Source organism: Silene latifolia, chromosome X (assembly GCF_048544455.1).
Source record: "Silene latifolia isolate original U9 population chromosome X, ASM4854445v1, whole genome shotgun sequence".
In the NCBI taxonomy this organism is placed as follows: Eukaryota; Viridiplantae; Streptophyta; class Magnoliopsida; order Caryophyllales; family Caryophyllaceae; genus Silene; species Silene latifolia.
This window is the reverse complement of record NC_133537.1, coordinates 206,607,639-206,619,899: the sequence shown is the minus strand read 5'-3', so window position 1 is coordinate 206,619,899 and position 12,261 is coordinate 206,607,639. Positions and strand designations below refer to the sequence as shown.

General features: G+C 39.8%; 1 non-coding gene across 1 annotated transcript; it reads right to left on the bottom strand.

The window, feature by feature from the left end:
• Positions 1 to 6,017: 6,017 nt before the first annotated feature.
• LOC141626000 (small nucleolar RNA R71) lies at positions 6,018 to 6,124 on the bottom strand. The gene has a single exon (XR_012535735.1). It is a non-coding gene; the product is annotated as a small nucleolar RNA R71 (small nucleolar RNA).
• Positions 6,125 to 12,261: the final 6,137 nt, after the last annotated feature.

The window sequence follows — 12,261 nt, the reverse complement described above, 5'->3', positions numbered from 1 at the left end:
AAGAAGAACCTCCTCTTCTAATTAGACTAATGGGGTATTTATAGTGGAAATTAGGGGGATGCATTAGGGTTAACTAAGGGCTAAACTAGTAAATACACTTTTTAGATTGAGCAGGGAGGAGCCGATATTTTTCGAAGGAAGGGCTTCTTTCTTTGTAGCTTGGAGAAGACGAAATTGCGCTGTACAAGAATCCGTGCGTTTTGGAGTCGGGAAGGGCGGATTCTGGCGGTGGAACACGGGCGGCTTTGGAGGAATCCGGGTGGATTCTGGTGATGGCAAACCCGAGCGTCTTGGGATGAAACCGCACGGATTGTGCATGTGGAGGACGGCCGGATTGTAGACAATCTGCACGGATTGTGCCTCAGCAACATTTCTTCTTCTTTTCTTCATAAATTCCTTGGGGATTTCCTCGGGGACTCAAGGATCCTTTCTCAACATTGCTCATCTACTATAATATGTACAAAGGCCTTCTAATCTTGTCTCTCCTTGATGCTTGGTCATTGAATTCGATCAATTTAGTCTCGTTTTGCCATGAAAATGCAAGATTTTCACTCCTTTCCTACCAAGGGATCAAAATCTGAAAGAATATGCAGAACAAAGAACTAAAGACAATAAATGACCCAAATATTCACTAAAAAGCATGGGAACAAGGCTAATTCGGGGGCTAAATATGCGCTAATTATGGTCACATCAAATATCCCCAAACCGAACCTTTGCTCGTCCCGAGTAAAGAGGTGACAAAGACTAGGACCATTATTTAAACTAACCTAATAGCATTGCCGATATGCGACAATTAGCGGGTCTCACTCTGCCCCTTCAACTCACAACAAGACAACCATGAGGTAGGATGCCTTCTTGCAAGGCAAGGTGGGTCTTACCAAAATGGCGACACATCCAAACATTAAGCACACAAAATCAAATAATGGATGCATCTACAAAAGGAATAGCCACTTCCTCATCAAGTGGCGGAGGCAACTAAGAGAGAACAAATTTAAGAGCATGTAATCCTTCACAAATACTAGTTCAACAAATTACTAAGGCTAAGAGGATGGCACTAAATCACCTCCAAATGGTGTTAAACTAGACTACTTTCGTCCTCAATTTCCAAATGCTTTCGTCAAGAGCGATCGATGGTGGTGGAATGATGATCCCTATGATGCTAGTAGCATATGACATGACAAGTCTCGAATTCTCTACAAAAGTAAAGGTCATGGATCGTCCCAAGCTTGACAAAGTGGTTTGACAAAAGGCTTTTTGGGAATGAAATGCTCAAATCTTTATACACAACGGGTGGATATGACTAGTATTCAAAATTGTCCTCATTTCACTTTAACATTTCAAAAATTTAAGATGGGGTTTGTCCCTTCCGGGCTAGTGTCCTTTGCTTTCGCCAATCGCTTATTAGGCAACCGGTTAACCTCTAGACAATAGCTTTTCGGGGTGATAGTCACTCTGTCTCTGGGCGGCCGAATTCACAACCGTGTGGGGGCCCAATTCAATGGATCCCGCTCCAAAGCACATCGAAGTGGTACGCCTCCATCAAAACAATTAAATTTCTCAACATTCAACAATTCATAACTTTTGAGGTTTCTTTGGCATTAAATTACTTCCACATGACAAAATTTTCGAAATGAGCACTTCAAACTTATTGATAGAAAATATTTTTGGGTTGCCTTAACACAAGGTCAATCAAGGTCACCTAGACATGTTAACCAAGTCCACATCGCATCACGGGGTTGGATAGGTGACTCACATGCAAACCCTTGACTAGGCTTTGGGTCATGGGTCAAAAGACACTAGTATGACACTATCTAGGGTGTTTTACAACCATTCTAGTAGGCAAAGTCTTAAGTTAAAAAAGTATTTGTAATGGCTTAGTTGCTCTTGTCAAAGTTCTCAATTAGGCACTTTTCAAAACTTTTTTTCTAAATGCAACTACATGCAATGATGCAACTAATATAAATATCCTAATACAAGTGATTCTATCAACTAATATGACATATAAACTAAATGCAAGTCCTAAATTCACATTGTTATACCGCATCAATCAAAATAAAGCCACATAGTCATTAACATAAAAAGGAAAAAGGAGATTGGAAAGATGATACCATGCGGTCTTCATGATCCTCATGTCTTGGATGTGGCGTAGTCAATCAATGTGAACAAGGATAGAACAAACACAATGTACAATATATACAATATAACTACACTACAAAAGGAATAAACATGTTTTTGGGTTTTTCAATTTTTTAAATTTTTATGGTTTTCGAAATTTTTCAATTTTTTGGATTTTTGAATAAGAGTTAAGTTAGAATTCCCCATCCCCACACTAATATGGGCATTGTCCTCAATGGCCAAAATGATGGGAAATTATGCAAACATGATGCATGATTTCTACACTAAATGCAATCTACACTAGTCTACACTACATGATGCATGGTTTTTGTTTATGACGGAGAGGATAATTTAGATTACCTCCCGTTGTGTATGCATTAACTTCCCCAAACCGAGTTAGACACTATTGCTAATGTCCAAGGATGGGTGTAGTTCATGGACACACTATGCAATGCATGAAACTAATTTGTCATTTTGGATTTTGAAAGTGGGAACAATAAAATGAGAACACCTCAAAAAGTACCGAGGTGTGAGTCCTCAATGGTGCTAGGACTACTCCAACAATGATCAAGAAAAATAAATAAATAGAACAAAGAGAGAAATAGACAAACCTTGAGAGGGTAGGAGCCTCCAAAGCTTGCTAACCTTCCATCATATCATCACTATCATCATTATCCTCATTAGAAGTGGTCTCATTGCCACTTCCCTCTTCACTTGCTTCTTCACCTTCTTCTTCATTTTCCTCATCATCCTCTTCTCCTTCTTCACTAGCTTCTTCATCAATGTTATCATCAACTTCTTCATTACCAACAACCTCATTGTCACCCGGAACAACCCTAGATGCACTCGGAAATAGGACTTCCTTATCCGCCCAACTAGGCAACGGACATGATGGGTCAAGTAGTCCTTGTCTAGCTAAGTGTAAGAGGGGTGGATATTGAGCTAAGTAAGCATTTTTCCGATCCTCAAAGGCTTGCTTGTGCATTGCTTGCATGAGAAGAGTCAAATAATCGTTTCTTGCTTCAACTCCTTCCGGCTTGAACTCTTGATACTCAAAAGGGTAAGGTGGGGTGACAATGGAAGAGGAGGGTATTTCAAGTTCACCCTTTTGTTGTTGGATAATATACTCGACCTCTTTTGAAAGGGGAAGTAGATAATTGGTCCGGTGGACACTCAATCGACAAATCTTTAAAGGCAAATTTAAAGAACTAGCCTCACCAGTGAGCCATCCATACTTGGTGTCAAGAGGGTTAAGGGCAACCCACTTGTACTTGTGTATCATAGTATGCAAATCAACGAGATGACCACCTTCTTTCGCCTCATACTTGTTATCTTTGTTGAAGTTAGGATCAAAGTATTTAGCTAGGATAGTGACTAGGCCTCCATTCACAATAACGGTAGTGCCTTTCTTCCCACAATCAATGTTGAGCCATTGATGTGACCATAATTAGCGCATATTTAGCCCCCGAATTAGCCTTGTTCCCATGCTTTTTAGTGCCTATTTGGGTCATTTCTTATCTTTAGTTCTTTGTTTTGCATATTCTTTGAGATTTTGATCCCTTGGTAGGAAAGGAGTAAGAATCTTGCATTTTCATGGCAAAACGAGGCTAAATTGATTGTATTCAATGACCAAGCATCAAGAAAAGACAATACTAGAAGGCCTTTGTACATATCATAGTAGAAGAACAATGTTGAGAAAGGATCCTTGCGTCCCCAAGGAAATCCCCAAGGAATTTATGAAGAAAAGGGAAGAAAAGAAGAAGAATTGACGCTGACTAACAATCCGAACGGATTGCAGACAATCCGCCCGTCCAGCCAGCACAATCCGAGCATCCCTCCTTGGAATCCGCTCGGATTCCCCCTCAACAATCCGAGCGTCCCTCTCCTGAATCCGCTCGGATTGCACGGCCCAAATCCGGCCGTCCCGACTCTAATCCGCACGGATTCTCGCACAAAGACGGATTTCATTCTTCAAGCTACGAAAAGAGAAGCCCTTCTCTCAGAAAATACCGGGTCCTCCTTGCTCAACTTAAAAAGTGTAATTACTAGTTTAGCCCTTAGTTAACCCTAATGCATCCTCCCTAATTTTCACTATAAATACCCCATTAGGCTAATTAGAGGAGCATGTTCTTCTTATCAATAATTAGTGTAGTTAATATCAATCAAATCTCTCTTCAATATTGTAATCAAGTATTAATCAAGTTTTAATCCAATTTTTAGTTCTTTAATCTCTCTCTTGTTCTTCCTTTATTTTGGGTAATTGAAGATTATTTGGGTTATTATTGGGAGATTGACAACCTCTCAATCTAGGATTCAAGTACTTCTATTATTCTTGCTTTATTATTGGAATCATTAGTAGGTATAATCTCTTAATCCCTTTTTAATTATTGTTAATTACTTTCATTTATTCATCATGTTTCATATTGTTGGTATGATTGACAACCTTGCTAGCATGATCAACATGATAATGAGTGAGTAGTCTCTTAGCTAGGGTTTAATGGGTGATTAAGGGAAACCAACATGGGGAATGATTCATGCTTAAATCAATATGCTTTCATATCTTATTTGCTTGCTTGTTTTGATCTTAATACATGCACATGTTATATTTGATGAAATGCTAAGCCTATGAATCCTTGCATTTACTATCATCTTCTATCTTTTCAATGAGACTTGTAAGACATAACCCAACTCGAGTCTTGTTAGACCATGCATGTGTTGAGTAGGAAAGATTAAGTTGACTTGTAGGTGTTGTACAATCTAATCGATTCGGCTCCGGGACCCAAACTTTCCTAGGATTGTAAGATATAACCCAACTCAATCCATCACAACAATAATTGCTTGCTTATAATTTGAGAACATGTTTGTATGATCATATCCCATGATTCCCCTATGACCCCATGACACCCTAGTTCTTTTAATCAATTGTTTACACCCCTTTTTATTCATCTTGCTTGTTTATTTTCATTGTTATTCTAGTTTAGCAACCTTCTACATCAACCCAATTTGTGACACCCCCCTAGACACTACTAGTTACAATAGAATTCTCATTTCAATACCCGTCCCTTGGGATCCGACCTTTACTTGCCTCTTTACTAATTGTAGAGTTGTTTGTGAAGTATAAATTGTGTTTTGTATCGACCATTGACCAACGACCACATATACTTAATTGTGAACACGAAATGGCCTCGATCAAAAATGGCGCCGTTGCCGGGGACGGTGTTTAATTGATTTAAGATTTCTTTTATTGTTATTAGTTGTGTCTTTTTCACCTTGGGGAAGTAAAAACTCCTCAAGGTTTGTTCTAATTGTTTTTGAGTTGTTTGATATTTTGTATGTCTAGAAGGTTACAAAGTGATTTGTTACCTTTTGACCGTGAAATCGAAAGAACCTTGACGAATAATAGGAGACTTGTTAGGAGGAATTTGAGAGGTGTTGGTGAAGTTGTTCAACCCACTAGTGAGTTTGTCAATCCTTTCGCAATAGAAGGAGAAGAAAACCCATTACACAATTTCCCACAAAATCCACCTACAATGCCTAAATTCTCGTCACACTCTATACCCACCGAGGAGAATCTACCAAATGGTACTCCTACACCGCAACATCTCACCGGTAATTTTATTGCCAAGTCCGCCTTCATCCAACTAGTTGAGAGGAGCCAATTCGGGGGAATGCCTAGTGAGGACCCTCATTCTCATATGGAAACCTTTTGCGATTATTGTGATGCTATCTCTCAAACGGGCGTGACTCAAGACCAAATTAGATGGGTCTTATTTCCTTTTTCGTTAATCGGCACCGCAAAGCAATGGTTGAAGGGCCTTGATAAGGCCACCCTTGGAATAGATTCTTGGAAGAAGTTAGCTCTAGCTTTCTACAAAAAATTCTACCCACCGGAAAACACTAACATGCTAAGAGCTCAAATTACGGGTTTTAAGCAAAGGGATGAAGAATCTTTGTATGAAGCTTGGGAGCGGTTCAAAGGTATTTGTCGCTCATGTCCTCACCATGGACTTAGCGAATGGTTTTTGGTACAACAATTTTGGAACGGTTTATATGAAGATTCAAGGAACATTCTCAATATGGGATCAAATGGAATGTTCACCGAAGTTGATGACAATCAAACATGGAACAAGATTGAGGAAATGGCGGTCCATAATTCACAATATAGTAGACCTCGCAAGGCTACTAGAGGAGGAAAGCATGAAGTGGACTCCGTTACTCAATTGGGTGCTCAACTTAGTGCTCACATTGACACAATCAACTTGAAGTTTGAACAAGCTATGGCTAGACTTGAGGAAAACTCGAAATCATCAAAGCATCATGTCAATGCCATGACGGCACCCTCATCAATCCCAAGTGGGATATGTGAGAATTGTGGAACTTTGGGTCATGACCCAAGTGAGTGTAGGGGAACAACCGAACAAGTTAATGCTTTCCAAGCTTACAAAAGTGGTACCCTTATTCAAATTTTTACAATGAAAACACCAAGTTCCATCCAAATCTCTCATACAAAAGCCAAAATGTTCAAAACCCTCAAACAACATACACTCCACCACCCATGAGAAACCAAAATCAAAGACCCTTTTACAATCAAAACCAAGGTTACCAAAATCAAAATCCATACAATCACCAAAATGACCAAGGTTTTGATGTCCAAAAAGCGGTCCTCCAAATGCAAAAGAATCAACAAGAATTTTTCACTCAAATGCAAAAAGATAGCCAAGCAAAAGACACCACCATCAACAACATTCTAGCTCACACCAAGATGTTGGAAACACAATTGACTCAACTAGCATCTTCAAGCTCACAAAGACAAAGGGGGCAATTACCACCTCAAAGTAATCCCCTAGACATGAAACGGTTAGTGCCATTCACTTGAGAAGTGGTACAAGATATGAAGCACCGAAGGAGCAAGTTGAGAATGAAGTTGTGGAAGCTAGTGAAAAGGAAGAAATTGTGCAAAGCCCCAAAGAAGGGGAATCATCAAAAGAAGAAAGTTCAAAGAAAAATGAAGACAAGGCCAAAGAGAAGGAGCCCATTGTGATTAGACTTCCTTTTCCAAGTCGTCAAGCCAAGCCCAAATTTGATGATCAACTTGGAAAGTTCATGGAAATTGTGAAGAACTTAGAAGTCTCAATTCCTTTCACGGAATTAATCAATCACGTACCGGCCTATGCAAAATACATGAAAGATATCCTCACAAAGAAGAAGTCGATCCGGAAACTTGAGACTATCGCCTTCACTAAGGTGAGTAGTGCAATACTTCAAGGGAGTTCACCTCCAAAGTTAAAGGATCCGGGAAGCTTCTCAATACCGTGTACCATTGGCGACACGACGATCAACAAAGCCTTATGTGATCTAGGGGCTAGTGTGAGTGTCATGCCATACTCGGTGAGTAAAAGGTTGGGAATGGGAGAGCTTAAATGCACCAATATCACACTCCAAATGGCCGATAGATCGACGAAGACACCATTAGGGATATGGGAAGATGTCCCCGTGCGAATTGGGAAGTTTTTCATCCCGGTGGACTTTGTCATTGTTGATATGGAGGAAGATTCCAACATTCCAATCATCTTAGGAAGACCTTTCCTACACACCGCGGGTGCGGTGATTAATGTGAAACATGGAGAGCTCACTCTAGAAGTGGGAGATGAAAGCATAACTTTTAATCTTGACAAAACCATGAGAGCTCCTCGTTTACATGAGCCATGTTTCATGATTGATCATTATAGCCGAAAAGATGAAAGGAAGAAATCGGAACTCCAATGGAGGAAGAAAATTGAAGATGCTCCATTCAAAGAGCAAGTGAATTGTGACAAGGAGAGCTTGCAAAGCTCATCAAAATCAACCAAGGAAGAAGTGGATGGCCTCATTGGCCAAGAGAAGAAATTGGGAGAGTTGTCTCCATCTAAGCAAGAGATTTTCAATGATCAACTCAATGAAGTTTGTGGTCTTTGGGACGACGAGTTTGAAGGGATTTTTAATCCCTACATTGGGCATGCCATCGATCATGATCAACAACAAGAGCCACGGTCTATTGAGGACCTCTACCACAATAATGAACAAACTTTTGATTACTTCTTCAAGGTGTTGAGCAACATCAACAACACCTTGAACATGCCCCCTTGACATCTCATCAAGAATGAGAGTTTGGTGGAGTCCTCCCTAAACCACCACTTGTAAATATTTCTAACTCCCTAACTTACATTTCAATTCTTGTATTGCATTTTTTGTCATTTTTGGATTTTTATTTACTTTGATCAAAATAATTGTCATGTAAGAGAGAAGTGAGGGAGGGACTAACGATTTCAATTGATGTGTAGTGCTTTACCTTAGTGTGGGGATGAGAATTGCCTAGGCTATTCATGCCTTAGTAGTGCCCCCACAATGAAGAACACAAGAAATGAAGAAGAATGGAAGAATGGTAAAGGGAAATGCATTGTGCACGAATGGAATGAATCCGGTACAAATGACGTAATCCGAGCGGATTGTACCAAATCCGCCCGTCTTCAACAATCCGAGCGCCCCGACCAAAAGACGCCCGTCTGAGCTGAGTGAAATTGAAAATTTCTTGATCTGTTGAAGAATCCGAGCGGATTTTCGGAAAGACGCCCGTCTCATGAAATCCGTCCGTCTTGTGAAGAAGACGCTGTCTTTCTTTGGTCAAGAAAACAAAGAAATTTCTCTCGGATCGAAATCCGTCCGTCCGAAGCAAATCCGCCCATCCCATCACGGAAGAATCCGAGCGGATTCCCGAATCCGCCCGTCTTTAGGCGAGCTCCTGAAAATTTTGAAGCTGCAGAATCCGCACGGATTGGGCCTAATCCGCACGGATTGCCCCTGCGTTTTCGAAAATTTCGACTTCTTTAAATACCCTCCCACCTTCATTCCTTCATTCATTCATTCATAAACACTACCCTAAACATCAAAACCCTCATCCTCTCCATCACAAAAACAAAAACCCTCAACAAAATCCACCAAAATCAAATCAAACCATCCTTCAAACAACAAATCAATCACTCCATCTTCAATAAAAATCAAAACCAAGAACAACATCTTCAACCTTTGAGTCGATTTTTGTTTTCATAAAGGCAAAGCCTTTCACCTTCAAATCGATTTGGGCATTCTACAAATTGAAGATTTTTGATTCTTTTCTTGGTTAGTTCATCAAATGGCAAGGATAAAGGGAGCAACAAAGGCACCAAAGGCAAAGGCTCTCTCTCAAAGGCAAAAAGCTCTCCAAACAAAGAAAGCTTTGGCAATGGTGGTATCAACACCAAACTTGGAAGTGCAACAACAACAACAAACTTCTATGGGAGCATCACCTTCTACTCCGGTAATCGATCAACTGTTGCATTATCCGGAGGTAACTTTTATTTCCGATACCCATAGAAAGACATTTGCCAAGTTTGCTATGAAATCAATTCAATCCACCAAATTCATATGTAAAGATGCTTTGGAGAAATTGGGTGTTCTTGAACAAACAAAAGCCTTTTTCAATGCCATGGGTTTGAAGAAATTGTTTGAAACAAAGGAATTGACATACCCTTCCCTTGTCTTGGAATTCTTAAGTTCTTTAAAAGTCACCAAAGTTGAGGATAGGGAAAATCTTGAGTTTCGTCTAGCTAACATTAGTAGACGCATTACCTTTAAGGAATTAGGTGAAATTTTGGGTCTTAGCGATGAATCGAGATATCTTAAGCATTATGGAAAGTATGACCCCGAGCCTCTTTGGGAGGCAATCTCCGGGAAGAAATTTGATGATTTTCATGCTTGTCGTGCTCTTTTGGTCCATCATCCGGGCATAAGAGTATGGCACAAAGTTGTGGCAAATACCATTATTGCTAGGAAAGACACCAATCATTTCACAAGACTTGATTTTATTCTCCTTGAATCGGCTTTGAATGTCGGAAGAATGCATACCAAGCCTTTCAATTCTTTGAGGCTATTGGTTGATAGATGGCTCCATGTTGATAGTGGGAAGAAGGGTACAACCGTTATTGTTAATGGCGGCCTAGTCACGGTCCTAGCCAAGCACTTTGATCCTAATTTCAATAAGGATAGCAAGTACAAGGCAAAGGAAGGTGGCCATCTTATTGATATGCCTATCATGATTAACAAGTTCAAGTGGGTTGCTCAAAACCCCCTTGACACCAAGTGTGGATGGCTTACTAGTGAGGCTCGATCATTCACTTTACCCGCGAAGATTTGTCGTCTAAGTGTCCACCGGACCAACTATATACTTCCCCTATCCGAAGAAGCCGAGTACATCATTCAACAACAAAAGGGTGATCATGAAACCCCCTCATCTTCCATTGTTATACCGCCTTACCCCTTTGTGTATGAAGAGTTCAAACCGGAAGGAGTTGAAATTGGGAAAGACTATGTCACTCTTCTTATGCAAGCCATGCACAAGCAAGCTTATGAAGATCGGAAGAATGCATATTTGGCTCAATATCCTCCCCTCCTACATTTAGCTAGGCAAGGACTCCTTGATCCATCTTGTCCTTTGCCAAGTTGGGCGGATAAAGAAGCCTTGTTTCCGGGTGTATCTAGGGACGTGGTGGAAGACAATGAGGTTGTTGGAAATGGTGAAGAAATTGATGATAATATTGAGGAAGAAGCAAGTGGAGATGGAGAAAGAGATGGTGAAGATGATGATGAACAAGATGAGGAAGAAAGTGAAGAAGAAAGTGCCAAGGAAAGTGGCAATGTGACCACTTCTCATGAGGGAAGTGGTGATGATGATAGCATGATGGAGGACTAGCAAGCCTTGGAGACTCCTACACTCCCATGGTTTGTCTATATCTCTTTGCATTTTATTTCATTTTGATCATTGTTGGTTTAGTCCTAGCAACATCAAAGGACTCACACCTCGGTACCATTGAGGTGTTCTTTATTGTTCCCATTTGTAAAATCCAAAATGACAAAACTAGTCTCATGCATAGCATAGTGTGTGCATGAACTATACCCATCCTTGAACATTAGCAATAGTGTCTCATTTGGTTTGGGGAAGTTGATGCATACACAACGGGAGGTAATCTAAATTATCCTCTCCGTCATAACAAAAACCATGCATCATGTAGTATAGCTTAGTGTAGAATTGCATTTAGTATAGAAATCATGCATCATCTTTGCATAATTTCCATCATTTTGGCCATTGAGGACAATGCCCATATTAGTGTGGGGATGGGAATTCTAACACTTAACTTTTATTCAAAAACCCATAAAAATTGAAAATTTTCAAAAATCATAAAAATTTGAAAATTGAAAATCCAAAAACAAGTTCATTTCCTTTGTATATATTGTCTTGTATATATTGTGTTTGTTTTATCCTTGTTCACTTTGATTGACTACGCCACATCCGAGACATGAGGATATTGAAGACCGCATGGTATGATCTTCCCAATCTCCTTTTTCCTCTTTATGTTAATGACTATGTGGCTTTATTTTGATTGATGCGGTATAACAATGTGAACTTAGGACTTGCACTTAGATTATATGGCATATTAGTTGGTAGAATCATTTGCATTAGGATGTTTATATGCTAGTTGCATCATGGCATGTAGTTTGCATGTTAGAAAAATTTTGCGAAACCGTCTACTTGGGAAGCTTGACAAGTGTATATAGGCCCTAGTAGATGCTTTTTATTCTTAAGACTTTGCTTGTTAGAATACTTGTAAAACACCCTAGGATGTGTCATGCTAGTATCCTTTGACCCATGGTTTAAGGCCTAGTCAAGAGTACCTTGTGGTGTGATAACTCCTTGGCTACCGTTTATTCCAAGGTGACCCTTGAAACCATGCATACATCCATCATCCATGTTCTACCATATTTTTGTCAACAAAAGGGAATGGGCACGAAAAAGAAATCAATTTGAGTTCAATGAAATGAAAAGTGAAAGAAAGTTTGCAAAATTGCATCAAATGAAAAGAGGAGCAAAAATAGACTCCAAAAGCTTCAAAAACAAGGCACCCTCGTTACTAATTGGGGTGACTTTGAAAATGTTCAAAAGAAAATGCAAAAAGTTGTCAAGTATTGAAATGCCAAAAATCAAAAAGAAATGGCAAAAAGAAAGTGTTCTCAAATGTCAAATGCCACATGAAATTGGGGGGAAAAACAAAAACAAAAGCAAACTCCCAAAATGAA